The following is a 17263-nucleotide window of genomic DNA, read 5'->3' on the forward strand; positions in this document are numbered from 1 at the left end:
GGAGGTTTTTAAATTAAGTTCAGTTGCTTCCACCCAGGGTACTCTGTGGAAAAAGTAAAATAAAAAACCAAAGCCTGTGAGGAAGCCGTGCAGTCGGAGCAAACAGAGAGCTGTGAGGAAGGCTTGCTCGGTAAATACGGACATCACCTGAGTGGGGAGGACGTGCCCCGGAGAGCAGAGAGAGGGGTGGGAGGGCCTGATGCCAGGGAAGCCTCATGGGAAGTCACAACCTTGGTTCTGGCCTAAGCATGAGGGAGGGATCGAGGGGGACAGGAAAAGTCTGCTCCCCTGCTGCCCAATCATCCCCCCTTCCTCCTCATTGAGCCGTGGGCCCAAGTTGTCCGGGGTGTTCCCCTGGGGCCCAGAACCAGGCCCCACAGTCGACTGCCGAGTACCTGGAGGGTTGGGGTTGTCTTGTATGTACTCATGGGGTGGACGCATTGCTGGCAAGGGGATTGGGTGAGGGGCCGTGGCTGACCTACATGGCCAAGGGTGCGCGTCTGGGGGCAGAGGAGGGTCCCTGGGATCGGGCGTTCCTGCAGGGTTGATGGGTCCCCTCCAGGTGAGCTGACATCTGACAGACAGCCTGAGCCACCCAGGGCCTGCTCTTCTGCCTCCAGCTCAACTTCAATATCTCACTCTCTACAAATCCCGAAACGCGGGAAAGGTGAGCTTGCCGATCTTGGCCTTGCTCCGAGCACCACTGGGCTTATCTCCAGAGCTCGGGAAACCGAGCTGGTGCTTGGTCCTGTTTGCTCCATCCCAGAAGCCCACTCTCATGGGCCCCTGCAAAGGGCATTTTGGGGCAACTCAGTAATAATTTAAAAAGTGATGATGGTGGTGATGGTGACGACGGGGACACTAACCATTTCTTGATTGGTGACTGCAATGCTGGATGTGTCCCTTTGTCAATCGTCATGACCACCAAGTGGAAATAAGATCTCCATTCCATGGGGGGAGAAACGGAGCTAGAGTCGGGGAACACACCTGAGATACACAAGAGGTGTGGGGTTGGAGCTCCACCCACAGGATTTGAAACTCCATGTCCCTTCTTTCATCCTGCCTGGTGGGCCAGCCTTACCTGGGACCCCACACTCGAAGGACTCAGAGAAATGCAGTGTTATTGTTAAGCACCCCTCTGTGTGGCTCGGGCAATGGCATGGTCTGGACCTCCTGTGTGGGGAGGGCATTCTTGGGGGGACTGCAGCCCTGGGGGGGGGGGGCAGAGGTGGCCAGGGGAGGGAAAGACTGTGGGCACGAGTGATGACAGGAGGAATGATCAGAGTTGGAGGTGAGCATGGTGTGGGATGGGTGTCGGGATGTGTGTGTGTGTGTGTGTATGTGTGCACATGTGCACCTGTCTCTCTGATGGGGGCCGCAGCTTGTAATGCAGGGAAGCTGGGGTAGAATATGGCCTGGCTAAGAGGCCTCGAATGCCAGCAGAGGGGGCCTGGACCAGATCTGACAGGAAATCGGAGCAGAAACGCACATGACTATTTAGGGATAAGATGAAGATTTATATTTCACTTGCTGTCATCGTTCATTCATTCAACCCACGTGTGTGCAAGGTGGTGAGAACACTGTCATGAAAGTAATCCCAGCTCCCCAGCTCCTTGGAGTTTATATTCTAGTGCGGACACAGATGATACATAAATAAACAAACGTACAGGAAAATCAGGGTGGGGAATGGCTGGGGATGGTGGTGGAGGGCTACTTAGCTGAGGTGGCAGGAGAGACTCATTTGGGGACATTTGAGTGGGGGCCAGAATACTGAGGAAGAGCCAGGCCCGTGCAGAATGGGGTTGGCGCTCCTCACCGAGGGACAGCAGGTGCAAAGGCCTGCGGCAGCCTGGGGGGCCCAGGGGCCCAGGTGTGACCCCGTACCCCGGGAGATTGGGAGGCTCCCTTCTCTCTCTTCATTTACAGAGGATTCCCCCAAATACTGTGCTTCTATGTCTCGGGGAGGTCGAAACAAAGATGTAAAAGATGTAAACATTTTAGTGGGTTTGAAGCAGGCTGTGAGTCGTGAGCTGATAAAATGGAGAAACTGGACATGATTTGAGTTTCAGGTCATAGGAGTGTGGCAAACCAGCCTCGGGCCCGACGGCTCTTGGAATAGAGCAGGGAACCCTCTGTGGCTGCTTTTACCCTTTGCCTCCATAACGAACTACCTGGGGGAGAGACTAATGAGGTTGAAAGCTGAAGACACAGCAAACAAGCATGGGGTGTGGTCAGCAAGTCACCGGGGAGCTCAGCGCCTGGCAAAAAGGAGCAGGAGGCCTCGGTGTGGCTGCTGGGTAATGTGCTTTGGGGTCCAGGGAAGGCAGGGTGAGCCCAGAACATCTGTTCTGCTTCTGACCTTTAAGACAAAACCACATGGGGCACCTTGGCTGTCTGGGAACACTCAAGCACCAGCAAAGAAAATCAGACCTTGAGAGTTGAAGCAGGGTGGCTGGGCACAGCAGCCACGTCTTCCTGTGTGCTTCCTTGTTTAACCATCTCGGCCGACCCAGGAGATCAGGATTGTCCCTATTTTATGGATGAGGAGACTAAGTCTTAGCCATCAGTAGAATTGCAAAGGCCATGATCCAGTGCGTTGTGCTATTTTATGCTTCATTAATATGTACGTCCATATATAATACAAGAAATGCATACACATGGTAGCAATAACAACTTGAAATGACAACAAAAGGTATCAGTGAAAATCAATCTCCATCCTTTCCTGGTCCTCCAGATGGCAAAGCCTTGGGCATCCTTCTGGAGAGAGTCTACGCACAGCCATATTCCACGCTTTTTACTTTTTATGCGAACAGCCTCACCTGCAGCACACTTTCCTATACCTCGCTTTTTGCAGTTAACTGTACTTTTGGGAGACAGTCCCACGTTAGTACAGATGGACCCAACTCATCCTTTGTGACAGCTTGTAGCTTTGCATGAGCGAACCATAATTTCTAGAGCTGTTACCCAATCGCTGTGCATCTGTAGAATTTCCATTTTTCCCACGTCTTTGGGAGAAGCATGAGTATGTCTATTGGACATGCCAATGAGGGCGTGTCCATTTTTAACCTAAATGGACATTGCCGAACAGCTCTCAAGGAGGTGCCCCATCTCCACTCCTGTCAGCAATGTTCCAGTGTGTCAGTGCAAACAAAGTGTCGTCACACTGCGCCATCACGACCAACCTGATAGACGCCTGGTTTGCATCACTGTGATTATGCAGGAGGTTGGGCGGCTTCTCGTATATTTTCAAGGCCAACTGCAATTTCCTTCTCTGTGACTTGCTGTTCATGTCTTCATGTTCTTGCCCTTGACAATCTCCTCTACTTCTCCTCAGATCCCCCCCGCAGGGTCATAATGGGTGGGGGCGTGAGGGGTGCCAGAGTCTTGGACAATAAGGCCAGCATTGCATCCAACTGTGCACGATCTTGTGCAAGACATTGGACCACCTACATGTGTGGTTGCCTTCAGAAAGACAGGTTTAGAGCAGCTAATCTCAAGAATCTATGAATCTCTGGTTATCACCCAGACAGTGGCTGGCAGTTTGCTATCTGCTCAGAAGGAAATTGATCTGAGCTTCAGCAGAAAGAATTTAATTTAGATACTATGGAAAACTTCCTGATGTCTCAGGATATTAAACTCTGGAGTCAATGACGATGGGTCTCGAGCAAAATATCTACTACAAAGAACTTTGAAGGCAAGAAGTTTCATTTTGGCCCCGAGATGGAAGTTGAGAGCCAGCATTCGCTCGGGGGTCTTTGTGGGTCTCAGGGTGGGGTGGGTTTAACTTCCTGTGTAGCCTTCTGCCAGGTCGATTAGTGATGCTTGGCGCAGCTACTGGTTTTGCCACGAAGTTCATGCATAATCTAATTTCATGATGCGGCTCACCACACGTTCGGAACAGACACAATGTCAGGCCTAACTTAATGAATTACTGAAATTAGCATTATTGAAGAAAATGAACTACAAGGGAAACTGCTGATTTTCATCAATAGTTCAAGTGTGCTATTAGATTAAAGCACGTCAAACCTCAGCAAAACCATCTAGAAGGCTCTGCAACGATGCCCTACGCCTGGCATTTTTAGGGAGTAAAGTGTTCTGGATAACAGAACTTTCCAAATAAGAGACGCTGCAACAATTCTGGGCACCCAATTGTTGTTACTTGTAGCTACTTTTGGTGGACTTCATTCCAGAAGACTTTGCATGGTCTCTTGCCTTCATCAAGAAAATATACTCAGCACCATTCTGCTGTTTCTTCATCACCCAGGTCCTGTTCTTCATGGCATCTGTTACTAAAGCAGACAGCTGACTGGGCATCTTGCAGAGTTCCAGGATATTAGCATTTAGGGGGAACTTGAGTTGTTTAACCTGGCTTCCCCTCAATGCAGGGGAGCACCTTACCACCCTACAGGAGCACAGGCAGCCTCCCTTGAGGGGCCTGGAGTAGCTGGGAGGCCTCAGACTCATGAGCCAGGTGTAAGGCGTGAGCCCTTCTTCCTTCCACCCCTGCCTCCCCTTTGCCTCTGGTAGCTGCCAGGGGCCTCCCACCCCCAGGCTCTGTGCTTCGGGCTGAGTTGTCCGAAGTAAACCAGCAGATATGGTCCCTGCCCTCATGAGGCTTGAAATCTATTGCATGGCAGATTCGAAACAGAGAGCAGCGCAACCCAGCATCCAAGTCGAGATGGTTACAGGCTCAGCCAAGGAAGCACACAGGGTCCCAGGAAAGAGGAGGGCAGCGTGCGGGTGGGGGACCTTAACATGCTGCTTGTTTAACAGAAATTTCATCAGTAGACCTTTCCCTGGTAATTAGGGGATCACGCGCCATCTCTGTTTTGGCTGATAATGTGATCCCGGGAGATTCCACATTCTTCCGGGAGCGGCTGGCGGCGCCTCTGTGAGCCTGGAAAGGGCAGGAAATGGTCGCTGAGCACTTTGCTTGGAGTACCAGGTCCTGGAAAGACTCCGGCAGCCGCAGATAAGCTTTTGGAGCATCAGAGCAACGACTGCCGCCATGCAGGAGCCTGGAATGCTCCTCCAGGAACGCAGATCCCCCAATGCCTGCTTTTTCCTCAAAAGGCTCTGCAGGGACAAGGGGAGACCTGGGCCCTGGAGCCCCACACATCCCTCCCCTCTGCAGACTTCTATTTTCTGCTGCAGTGACAGCAGTGGGGAGGGCTCAGGGAAGACTCTAGAAATTAAACACAAGATTCATGTCAGGCCCTCAGGGCAAGAAGGGTGCAGGGAACCTCTTCGGACCTGGAAGGGACGATTCTTTCTCTGCTGTCCAGAGAAGGAGGGTGTGGGGCGGTGGCCCCTGCTCTCAGGTCCCCGGCTGTCCACAGCAGGAGCCGACACCGGGACAGGGCCAGCAGGTGGCCGCCCTTGTGGTGCTGCAGAGAGAACAGGCATCATGAGCAGAGAAGCCAAATCCGGGAGGCAAACCAATGCCAACAGCACGAGCAGGGCGAGGTGCGGACGAGCCATGTTCTGATCGCAGGGAGAAAATTCCAGAAAGTTCCAGAAAAGACATTGCCCAGGGCAAGACCAGCAGCTCTGGCCTTCTTTGTGTCACTTTTATTCTCACAAACTGCAGGAAGAAGCAGCCACATTTATTAAGCACCCGCGTGTGCCTGCGCTGGGCTAAGGGCTTCGGAGATGTAACTAGGCCAGGGCAGCACACCGTGGTGTTCTAGTTTGCTAATGCTGCCGCTATGCAAAACACCAGAAATGGATCAGCTTTTATAAAAGGGGTTTATTTGGTTACAAAGTTACAGTCTTAAGGCCATAAAGAGTCCAAGGCAAGGCATCAACAATAGGGTACCTCACTGGAGGATGGCGTCCAAAAACTTCCATTAGCTGGAAAGGTGTGTGGCTGGCGTCTGCTTGCTCCTAGGTTGTGTTTCAAAGTGGTGCTCTCCAAAGTGTCATCAGAAGTCTGCTTTCAGCAGCCATCTTCAAAATGTCTCTCTGAGCTGCTCTGAGGTCCCTCTGCTTGTGAGCTCTTTTTATAGGACTCCAGTGAACTAATCAAGACCCACCCTAAATGGGTGGGGCCACATTTCCATGGAAACATTCAATCAAGAGGTCACACCCTAATCAAAGTTGTCACTCAAAGTTGGGTGGGTCACATTTCCATAGAAACACTCAATCAAAAGGTTCCAACCTAATCAACACTAATATGTCTGCCCCCACAAGATTGCATTAAAGAGCATGGCTTTTTCTGGGGGACATAATATATATAAAGCAGCACACATGGGGTCACATGGGGGCTTTGCTATTTACTGGCAAGTACTGATCATTCTGCGCAAAGTGAAGATGGGAGCAGCAGGGACCCCCCAGGTAGCTGTGGGGTCCGGGAGGGGGGACTGGAGGAGGGTGGCAGGGCCCGTCAGAGGCTCCTCCAGCCTCCTCCTCCATCGGGGCCAGCCTGGCTGCCAGCTGCTGCCGCTTCTCTCTGTCCCCTCTTCCTCCTCCTCTTCCTTCCTCTTTGTTTTCCTTTTTCTTCACTGTTTTATTGAGACATAATTCGCATTACATACAATTCACCCATTTAAAGCAGAAGAGTCAATGGTTTTTAGCACATTCAGACAGGTGCGACCATCGCCATGTTCAATTTTAGAACATTTTCGTCACCCTAGAAAGAAACCCCCTACCCTCCCCAGCCCCCCACCCACACACTTTAGTGATCACCCATCTACCCTCCCAGGTTGCCCCTCCCCTCCCCCCATCACTCATCCATAAGCAACCCGAAAACCTTCTTTCTGTCTCTGTAGATCTCTCTGTTCTGGACATTTCGTGTGCATGGAATCCTATAATGCATGGTCTTTTGTGACTGGCTTCTTTGCTGGGAGCTTCTGGACTCTTCTACGGGTCCATGGCTCTGGGCCATTGTGGAATCAAGGGGCAGGGGCCCTTCATAGAAGGTTCCGCCTTAGACAGGAGGAGGGTGGGGAGGGGACAAGGTCCTTAGGAAAGCTACAGACAAGAGCCCAGGAGGTGGCCCAGCTTTCCTTCAGCGGGCTCGGCGGCCATCGCCTTTGCACATGAGCGGTTTCCTCATCTGTCCCAGAGTTCATGCCCCAGGTCACTCTTGTAGCACTGGGGCGGCCACTGTTTCCCTCTCTTATTCAGCATGTGGGCATCTCCTTAAAAGCGTCACCCTCTTAGCCTGTTACTCAATGTAACATTCTTGTCCCCAACCTTGAACCGTGTTCCCAGGTCCTGCCTTAAGGGATGGTACCCAGCGTTGATCGCTCTATGTGCAACCAGGAGCCGCTTCCACAGGCTGCTTTCTTTGGCTCCCACAGATATTATTTTCTTAATATTTGTCTCTAAATCTACTCGCCTTTTTAAAACTTAAATGCATTTCTTTACAAAAGGCTGGAAGTGGGAAATCATCACTCTTTGCCATATTAAATGGATAGCAATCACTAAAAGAAATGCAGCAGAAACAAAACATTACAAGTTATTAAAATCTAAATGGAGACTCTCACCTAAAGAAGACTCTCAGCCTGGGGCCTACTTTGTTTGAAAGGAAGGTTTGCAAGTGTTCAGGAGCTAAAGCCATATTAGACTGAAGCTTTCCTGGATGTAATCAGAAAAATCGATACATGTGAACTAGAAATAAAATTTCTCCTGTCATTTGTCATTCCCACACCACATTTTTGCAAACTTGGACTCAGTGAGCCCTTCAAAGCCCAGGAGGGGAAACCAAGGCCCTAGTGGAGAAGGGAGTTGCATGAGGTCAAATGGTGAGTCTGACAGCCGGGTTCCAGAACAAACCATGATCTTGACCACATCTTTCTGCTTCATTTGCCCTCGTCCTGTGACTCAGTTTCTCTCCATTCTCTTGGCCCAGCCTCAGTGGCCATGCAGATGGAAATGACGGGGGATGGAGGTGGCAGGTAGATGGTGAGCCCCCCTCGGCTCCACGCTGGCCATGGGGGTGGGTTCTCTGCTCCCCTGTCCTTTGGCTCAGCAGTGATCCCTCCAGGCTCCCACCACACAAAACCACGGAAACGCAGCCACCCCTGGAGACAAGGAACTGCACGAATTCCACCAATTGCTCCTGGAAAACCAGAGGAAAGGTTTCAACTGGAGCTGACTTGAGGGGTTGGAGAAAGTGGGCGCCATCAGGAATGTAAATTTTAGTCGACCTGACAAATCAGTTTGCCTGGCTTCCTGGCTTTTTGTACAGTTTAACTCCTCTCTCTCCTGATTGTGCTGACATTTGGCAAGTGCCCGTGTGCCAGCAGGGCCAGGAAAGACAGCTGACCACCCAGTGATCCATCTCAGGGGGGTGAGAAAGGAGGCTGACAGGGCTGGGGTGCAGGGGTCCGTGGTCTGTTGGAAAATCTGTTTGAAGGTCACCCCAACATCTACCATTAGCAACCCATTGCTCACTCATTCCACCTCTCTGGGTATCTTCTAAGAGTCCCCAAGACCTGTGGACACTATGAGAAGATGTGTGACTTCATCTTTCTCCAAAGAGAGAGCACCATCCTCCAAGGGGATGAGATGGGCCCTGGGGAAGTTTTGAAAAACAAGGGACGAGCTCCCTGCACTGGCACAAAGCAAGCCACAAGGAGGTGCAGGATCAGCCGCAGCGCGGGCAAAGGAAGGGCTGCGGGGCTTTCCCTCTTTCCTTAGAAGGAAAGCGCTCGCCCCTCACATCTCTACCGCACTTCCAGTTCTCCACCAGCACTGCAAGTTCTCTACAGGGTCTTGTCGGTGGATGAAAAGGTGGGGAGGAGAAGGTCAAGTAAGAGAAGAAGACAAATCATCCCAAAGTTGTTAATTCCAAGGAAACTGGGTCATTGGACCCCTCCCCACCACCTCCTTTTCCTCCCTCGTGGGAAGCACCGAGGTTGGCTGTTGAAGGACCAGATAATCCCTTAAGTGATTAGTCAAAGAGAATAAGGAACATGAAGAAACCGCTCTTTGGCTGAAATACCAAAAGAGGTATAAATTCAGGGTGGGTGTACCGCGTTGGTGGTCACTAGAAGGCCATACATGATACCTAAAGGACATTCGCCGGAGTCAGAAGGAATGAGCTGTCTTTCCCCCCAAAGGAAAGTTCCGTGCGGTGGGAGGAAACCCGTCACCTGGATTTTGGCAAGTCGGGTCAGAACCAGGGGGCGCTGGGAGGGCCGTCACTTTTGAAATATGATTGGCAGGGAGGAAAGCGGCCACGGCGAGGAGGGAGGTAAATTGCCTTTTGGTTTCAGGTCTTCTGGCGAGCCATCCCCAGCGGCCTGCCGCGGGCTCTGGGGAAGGTCGCCTCCGTGGATGGGGGTCGTCCTTGGGGGCTGTCGGGGTGGCCAGGGGCAGTCCTGGCCCAGGTGCAGCCTCCCCTGCCCGTGGGGCCTCAGGCTGTCCGCAAACGGGCATCCAGTGCTCCAGGTGCAGCTACAGGACACAGGCACCCCCAGGACCCCACCTCCCCTGGGGCACAGCTGGCTCCCCAGGACCTGAGAACTTTGGAAGCAGCCAGGGGCCTGTCCTAGACTTTCCCAGATGACACCTGGAGAGCCGGCTCCCGCCCCCAGCCCCCAGCCCATGTCCTACACAATGGCCAGGGGGACCCTCAGCTGGAAATCTCTCCAGGGGCTGTGGGTTCTTCTCTGGGATAAAGTCCAGTCTCCTTAATGAGGTGTGGCCTTGGTACTACACCCTCATCCCAAAGGTGGGGTACTAGAGTGCCCCTCGGTACAGGTGTGCTGGTGTCCTGGACCTGCTGTGACAGATCGCCAGAAAACCCATGGCTCACAACCACCAAAATTTGTTGTCTCCCAGTTCTGGAGGCTAGAGGCTGAAATCAAGTGTCTGCAGGGCCCACACCCTCCAAAGTCTCTGGGGAAGACCCTCCCTTCCTTATCCAGCTCCTGGGGGCCCAGGTGTCCCTTGGCTGGTGGCTCCACATGAGCAGAGACCTTTATCCCCCTGACTCGGCCCGCCAGGAACACATGGGAAGGTGGAGCTGGGAGGTGAGAGAGGGAAGCAGCTCCAATGAGATTCCCCTGCTGGACCCGGATGTAGCTGAAACCAGGCCTCTACTCCGGGGCTTTTCACTTACGTGAGCCAAGAAATTTCCCCCTTTCAAATTGAGTTTCTGTCACTTGCCACCAAAAGAGTCCTAAGGCAGTGGCTTAACCGCTGAGCTTCAGTTCCTGAATCTATCGGATGGAGGTGAAAATAGCACCTGTTTTACAGGGTCATTCTTCCACAAGATGTTCTGAGGATAGTGAGGAAAGAAGGCAGCTGGACTGCGTTAACTTTCATCCTCATTTGTAGATGAGTGAATGAGAAACCCACCATCTTCAGGAAACTCCTCTCCTTCACTCCAGTTCTAATCTCTCCTTTCTGGGGACCAGTTTATTATTATAGTTGTTAATCTCTTAGAAGACACTTTATAGTTTACTCAACACATGATTTTATTTTGGGTCAGCATTTGATTTTCTTAGGCCTTGAATTGGCATCTGCATCCTTCCCATTGCTTCAAATTGAGGCAGGCTTCGTGGGTGCAGGGCCCACACCTCACTCCTCACAGGGCATCAGATTAAACAGTGCAGGGCACTGCAGTTCCAAGATCCTACTAGGCTTCTTCAGCATTCCGTGTTATTAACCAACATTTATTGAGCACCCACCAAGAGCCTGGCATTGTTCTGTTTATGAGTTAGGATTCCTGGAATTGCTCACAAAAGAGAAATACTCAAACTAGCTTAAGAATAAGCTGGAGTTTATTGACCACTCATCTGAAAGGTGCAGGGGTATCTAGCTTCAGGTATGGCTGGATCCAGGAGCTCCAGTTTCATCATCCGGCCTCTGGGAGCTCTGCAGACCCTGCTTGTCTATGTGCTAGCACAAGACTCCCTGCCCTTGGAGGCTGCCCAGGCCCCAGGCTCACAAAAACGGAGTGTCTTCCTCCTGGTCCCTCCAGAAAAAGCCTCCAAAGTAGCTCTAATCAGACCAATCTGGGTGAACCCCGAACCAGACATGGTAGCCAGGACTGTGCTGACTGATTTAGGGCTGACTGCAGGCCCCACCAAGGTTCTAGGGGTGTCAGCCCCACTCAGAACCCGCGAACTGAGAAGGGGGACTTGGCTCCCTCCTGGAACATCAGGATGTAGTTTTAAAAGAAAGAGAGATGGATGCTGAGTCACCCAGAGGGAAGTGTGTCCTCTGCAGCCCTTCTTCTGCAAACCCTAAGAACAATCTCAGAGGTAGGTACCATCAGGACACATTTTTCAGATGAGGAAATGAAGCACAGAAAGGACAAGCAACTTGCCCAAAGTCACACAGTTGATAAGTGGCCATGAAGACTCCAATCCAGTTTCAATATCCTTCATAATGACCCGAAGAAGAATATTTGCAGCCACAAAGGACCACCGCCGCTCCTCTGTTTTCCTCTGAATGTGGCTCCCCCAACGCCAGCTCAGTGTCAGACACACAGGGGGTCTGAAAACTGCTGTCAGTGGCATCGATGCGTGCCTCTGGCTGGTGTTTGTGTGACTGTTTATTCTTCAGCTTGTGCCCAACGACAAGACACATCAATTTATACTGCAAATTATTTTTGTTAATAAATGATATATGTTTATGTATCCCAATTAAGCAAAAATATTATTTATTGCAGCAATTAAAATGAAGTCATGTAAATGACTGCAATTTCAAGTTCTTGACAAAGCAATAAAGTCCATCCATTAGGGTTTCCCCATCTTGCTGAGCCCCTGAATCCCTGCCAGCTGCTCGGCCGACCTGCACCCCCACAGTGGGCTGTGCAAGTGGCTCAGTTGGAGGAGGGCTAAGGGCTGGGCCACCTCTGCTCCGTCTTCCTCAAGATGGCAGTCAAGCTAGATGGGGGACAACTGGAAGCCACCAGAGCCACACACCCACCCAGGCACAGGGGAGGCAGGAGGGGGCTGGGGGCCCCTCTCATTTGGACAGCCCAGAAGGGCCTCTCATCCCCTTTCCTTGTCCCATGATTTGCTGGGACTGACTTGAAATGCCCCTCTTCCCAAGGAAACATCCATCCATCCATCCATCCATCCATCTGTCCATCCATCCATCCATCCATCCATCCTGCCCATCACTCAGTGGCCCCCCCCTCCCCCACAGCTGCCTTTGCCCACATGGCCACACCGACAGCTCCCTCCTCCAAACCCAAACACCACCTGCTCTTACGGGGCGCCTACCACATGGGGCTTCCTCACTTTCTTGACACAGCCTCACTCCCTCTTCTTGGCTGTCAGGGCAGGGCCCTCTGGCAGAGGAATCTCCAGGACATGCTTCTCTTGTCCCCGAGCGACTGGCAGAGTCGGAGCTTGGCACACCAGCGGTGGCCGGCAAGAGGCTCAGAAAGTCTGGGAGGCTCGGACACCCCAGCAGCAAGAAGCCTGGGGCTGCCATTCATTCCCTCACTCACCCACCCAGGAGGGAGATTCATTCAGTGCCTAACATGAGCTGGGCACCAGGTTCCAGGGTTGCAAGAAAGGCAAAGCTGCAGCATCTCCCTCTCGGGGCTCAGAGACCTGGTGTGGGAGGCACTTAGCAGGGTAGCGGCCAGGGTGGGGTGAAAACAGAAGCTGGGGTGCAAGGGTGTGGGGGCTCCCTGCCCAGGCTGCAGGAGCCAGCAGGGCTTGGGTGGGATTGGAGATGGGGTAAATGGTTTCAAATGTCCCTCTAGCTTTGGAGGCAGGGGACTGGAAGGGAAGTTCGGGAGGGCGCAGTGTGTGTGTGTGTGTGTGCGCATGTGTGTCTGCATGCACACACACATACATTTATACGTGCACTGGTGTACATGTCGGTGTATTTGTTCCCATAGCACTGAATCCTGTTGCACGTGTTTGACAAACAGCCAAGAAGAGGACCCAAAGGCCATGGTCCTCGTGCCACACTCAGCCACTCCCACACCAACATCAGGGGTCAGAGCCTCCCCCTCGTGTCACAGATGCAGAAACTGAGGCCGAGAGCACCAGAGCCTTGTCCGAAGACCACCGACAAGAAGGCAGCCCCCCTTCTCACCCGCCAGCCCCAGGCAGCTTCCCCCCCACCCCACACCTCCAACAGAACCTGCACTTTGAGGTCTTCTCTCAGGGCAGCAGGGCTCCATCCACAGGGAGAAAGACACAGACTGGAGAAGGCAGTGGAAGATGGAAGGGCACGGGGAGACACGAGCAGCATTTTAAAGAAGTTTGGGGCCACAGTTCAAGGAAATAAACTTATACAAGTTCTATTTCCCATCCTGCTTTTCCAGGGGAGTGGAGCGTGAAGCCTGAGCAGGATGGCCAGATAAAACAGGGTCCCCAGTTAAATTTGAATTTCAGATCAACAGCAGATAATGTTCTAATATAAGAAGGATTAGCATGGGACGTACTTAAGCTAACGGTTTTTCATTGTTCATTTGAAATTAAAATTTAACTGGATGCCCTGACTTTATATGATTTATGTGTTTAAGCTGAACCTGCGAACACGAAACCTGGGCTTACACACGGACATGGGTTCAAGTGGAGTCTGGACCGGCTGGGAACAGGGTGGCCTTGGGCAAGTCACTCCACCTCTCCAAGACTCAGCTTTCTCGTCTGTGAAACGGGGTGAGGATCGATGTCTGGGGGTGCCACCGCAGTTGCCTGCCTTGGGGGCCCCAGGGACGATGGGTGGGCATGGGACAGAAGTCTGTGCAAGCCCAGGTTTTGACTAGAGTGTGCAGTTTTAAAAATGTTCCGCATGTCTTGGAAAACACAGGTGTGGGCCCAACACAGAGCAAGGAGGCTAATTTGCACTTCTGATCCTCCAGGGCCGGGTTCAGGATGAAATGCGGGGAGGCTGATCTTCGGGGGCACCGAGGCTGGTGCGCGCGGCCGGGGCTGAGTCGGGGTGCTCAGTGCAGCTCCCGGCTGGAATTCCATTAGGGCCTCCCATCCTTTCTCCTGCTTCCCAGGCAGAGGGGGGCTCTGAACCTCCCTCTCTCCTCTTGTCTTTTTACACTCGCTCTTTTCATGACCCCACCCCCAGCCACTCACCTCCTGCCCTGTGCAGAGATGGCCTCTGCCACTTTGAAATGTCCACCAGCCACTGGCAGTGGAAGAAAAAACCCTGTGTTTCTTAAAGAGTGATCATGAGAGACCGTGTCGAGCCTTGGGTTTTGGAATGAGACAGACCTGAACTCGAATGTCAGCTCTTCCAGAAAGACCCAGTGTGCCCAGAGCAGTTTACTTAACTTCCCTGGACCTACAGGTCCAGAGTCTGAGAACGAGGTCAGTGACTCTCCTGCCCCACGGAGCTGAGGTCCCTGCCTTGCCCAGGCTAACTCTTCCTACCAAACCAAAACCTTGGGGATGGTTATTTATAGCCACGAAAGGATCCACTCCAGAGACCCTCAAAGATGCAAGGACTTTCAGAGCTGACTTCCTATACTGCAGGCTTCTTCTGAGAAACAGGATATTTTTTTTCTAGCCCTTATCTCATGAGGAAAGAGGGTGGAAACATGAGATTGCTTGCTCCCCTGGAAAGCGCGTAAGAAATTTTAAAAGGTTCGGAACTCCACTGCCAGCTTATTGCATGTTTCAAAGCATTCATCCATCTAAGATTTTTCAGGAAGGTAATTTTGATCCACTATCACTGTATCAGTTAAAATCCATATGGTTGCAGGTGATGAAATAACCAGCTCTAGGTGACTCAAACAATAGGGACTGATTAACAAGCAGCTGGGAGGTGGGCAGTAACTCAGTGATATAACCCGGAAAGCAACCTCTTTGTATCTTTCTGCTCTGTGATCCTCATGGTGACAATGAGGCTGCCACAGCTCCCAGCATCATGTCCTTACACAACAGCTTCCCAAACAGGGAAGAAGGGGTGTGAGCCAGGGAGCTTCTCCTTACAGATTTCTTGTTAGTCAGGAGGATAAACTCTTCTGGAAGCCTCCTTGTGGATGTCCCTCTGCATTTCCTTGTTCAGGAGGAGGTCACAGGACCATCCATAAACCAATCACAGATAAGGTGGAATAAGATTGCAATGGCCGAGACCAGTTAGGACTCTTTCTGGGAGGCTGGGCACATTGTTGCACAAAATCAGGACTCTATTCACAGGAACAAAGGGGCCATGACTGGTGGGTGAGCAGCCAGGATTTCTGCAACTGATGACAGTAACGATGATGAAGACGGCTTCCATGCACTGAACCCTTACTTCGAGCCAGGCACCAATGCAACGTTCCAGACGTAGGATGTTAGTTTTCACATTTCGGTCTCTCAACAACCCAATAAAGCATGGCTGCCACTGTTCCCATTTTACAGGGGATGGGTGCGAGTCTCACTGGAGCACTGGGCTCCCCCTGAGCTTGGCCCTGGCTTGGGAGACCAGGACAACCCCTCCGTCGCCTAAGGCAGAACGGAAATCAGGAAGCCTGTCAAAGGCCCCCACTCCCACTGCACTTGGAGCTCCGCGAATCGGAGCTCGGGTCAGGAGGGGCAGCCAGGCTGGGCCTGCCCTCAGCCTCTCCCGGAAGCAGCCGGAGCACCTGCCAACTCACTCTCTGTCCCCCTGATGGCAGGTTTTGAGGATGTCACAACATTCTAGGCCAACGGCGATGATTTCTGGTCCTCGATGTCACGCCCTTTGTGTCAGCCCTCCTCGAGCACCTAAAGTGACTGGTGATGACTGTTCCTCCGGAGAACCAGCTCCCTCTGGGTGCCACTCCAGGTGTCTCCACCTGGGAACGGTTTCACCCGTTGGCCCCAGGAGCTTCCATGCCCTTTGATCACATGGATCGAACCAGGACACACTGGAAAGGAGCGGGGTCAGATAATGGGGCATTTCCTATGGGCATATGATGGAGAGGAAGACGGAGGGGACCTATTTCTGACCAACGAAATGGAGACACAAAAAGCATTTATTGGGCACGTGTGCTGTGCAAGGCAGGGGGGCGCGGCAGCGAGGCACCCCGGGGCTGGGCACGGGGGCTCCCGTCTGGATCTGGGGGCTACTGCCTGCTGGTTCTCAGAGGTTCTCTCACCTGGAGTCAGTCTCTCTTTGCAGAGGAAAGCCATTCTCTTCTCTTCCTCTCTGTCTCTGCCTCTGTCTTTCCGTCTGTCCATTTCTCTCCCTTTGTCGGTCTTTGTCTCTCTGTTTGTCTGTCTCCCCGCCCAGACCTACAGCCCCCCCCCACACACACACACACAGGCAGAGGTCTCTCTCCAGCTCCATCTCTGCACATAAATTTCTTCTTATTTAACCAAGAACAAGCCAGGCAGAAACACACACACACATACGCACTCTTTCAATCCCTTAGCTTTTCAAAAATTGTGTGTGTGCCTGAGTGAGTTCATATTCTCGCTAGTCAGAAAATGTTTTTCTCTCTCCTCACTCTCCATCTCTAGGTACAACATTTGAAGGATGGATGGAAGGATGGAAGGAAGGAAGGAAGGAAGGAAGGAGGGAGGGAGGCCCTGGCGACTGGTCTGTGCCCGTGCCCTCCTGGGAGCCATGTGCCCGCCTGGGGTGGCCGCCTCGCTCTGCAGAGGGAGACAGGGGTGTCTTCCTCCAGAGACAAACCCTGCTGTTCCTCTGGGCCCTGATCTCCCACTTGGGTGGAAACACCCTCCCCAGGGTCAGGCACCTGCACAGAACAGTCTCCATTTCTCATGCTAAGTTTCCACCATCTGAAATGCAAAGTAATCTTTGCTCTTCAGCAGAGGAAAATGTGCCTGTCTCTATTAGAATGTGCACTCTTTCTCAAAGCCTTTCTCCAGAGATTTCTATCACTAGGCAGAAACACAGCCCCCCTTTAGAAAGCTCAGAAGAGGGAGAAAAAACTCACAAAAACCCACAGAGAAGTGCTTCTGCCCGTTGGTCTTTCTCTACTTGTGGCTGAAAAACACTTACGTAATTTTCCAGGAAGAAGGAAAATTTCTCTGTCTCTGTTGCTCTATCCCTGCCTCTGCGTGCATCTCTCTCTCTCTCACACACAAACACACACACACACACACACACATGCACTTGGACAGGAAGTCCTCCCTATTTGGTGCTATAACCAGATAGAAAGTAATTTCCTACTTGAAGCATCACCTGAGAAATAAACACTCCCTCTTTTCCTCAATATGCAGAAAATTGTGTGTGTGTGTGTGTGTGTGTGCACATGTATTGGGCAGAGAGTGTTCTCTCTCAGGAAAGTCTCTGTCTAAAGCTCTTTATTACCGAGCAGAAATCTTACTCCCTCAAGAAATCACAAATCAGAGGGAAAAGCAGACACTAAGTCTGTGCCCAGACAGGATGA

Source organism: Choloepus didactylus, chromosome 19 (genome assembly GCF_015220235.1).
Source record: "Choloepus didactylus isolate mChoDid1 chromosome 19, mChoDid1.pri, whole genome shotgun sequence".
In the NCBI taxonomy this organism is placed as follows: Eukaryota; Metazoa; Chordata; class Mammalia; order Pilosa; family Megalonychidae; genus Choloepus; species Choloepus didactylus.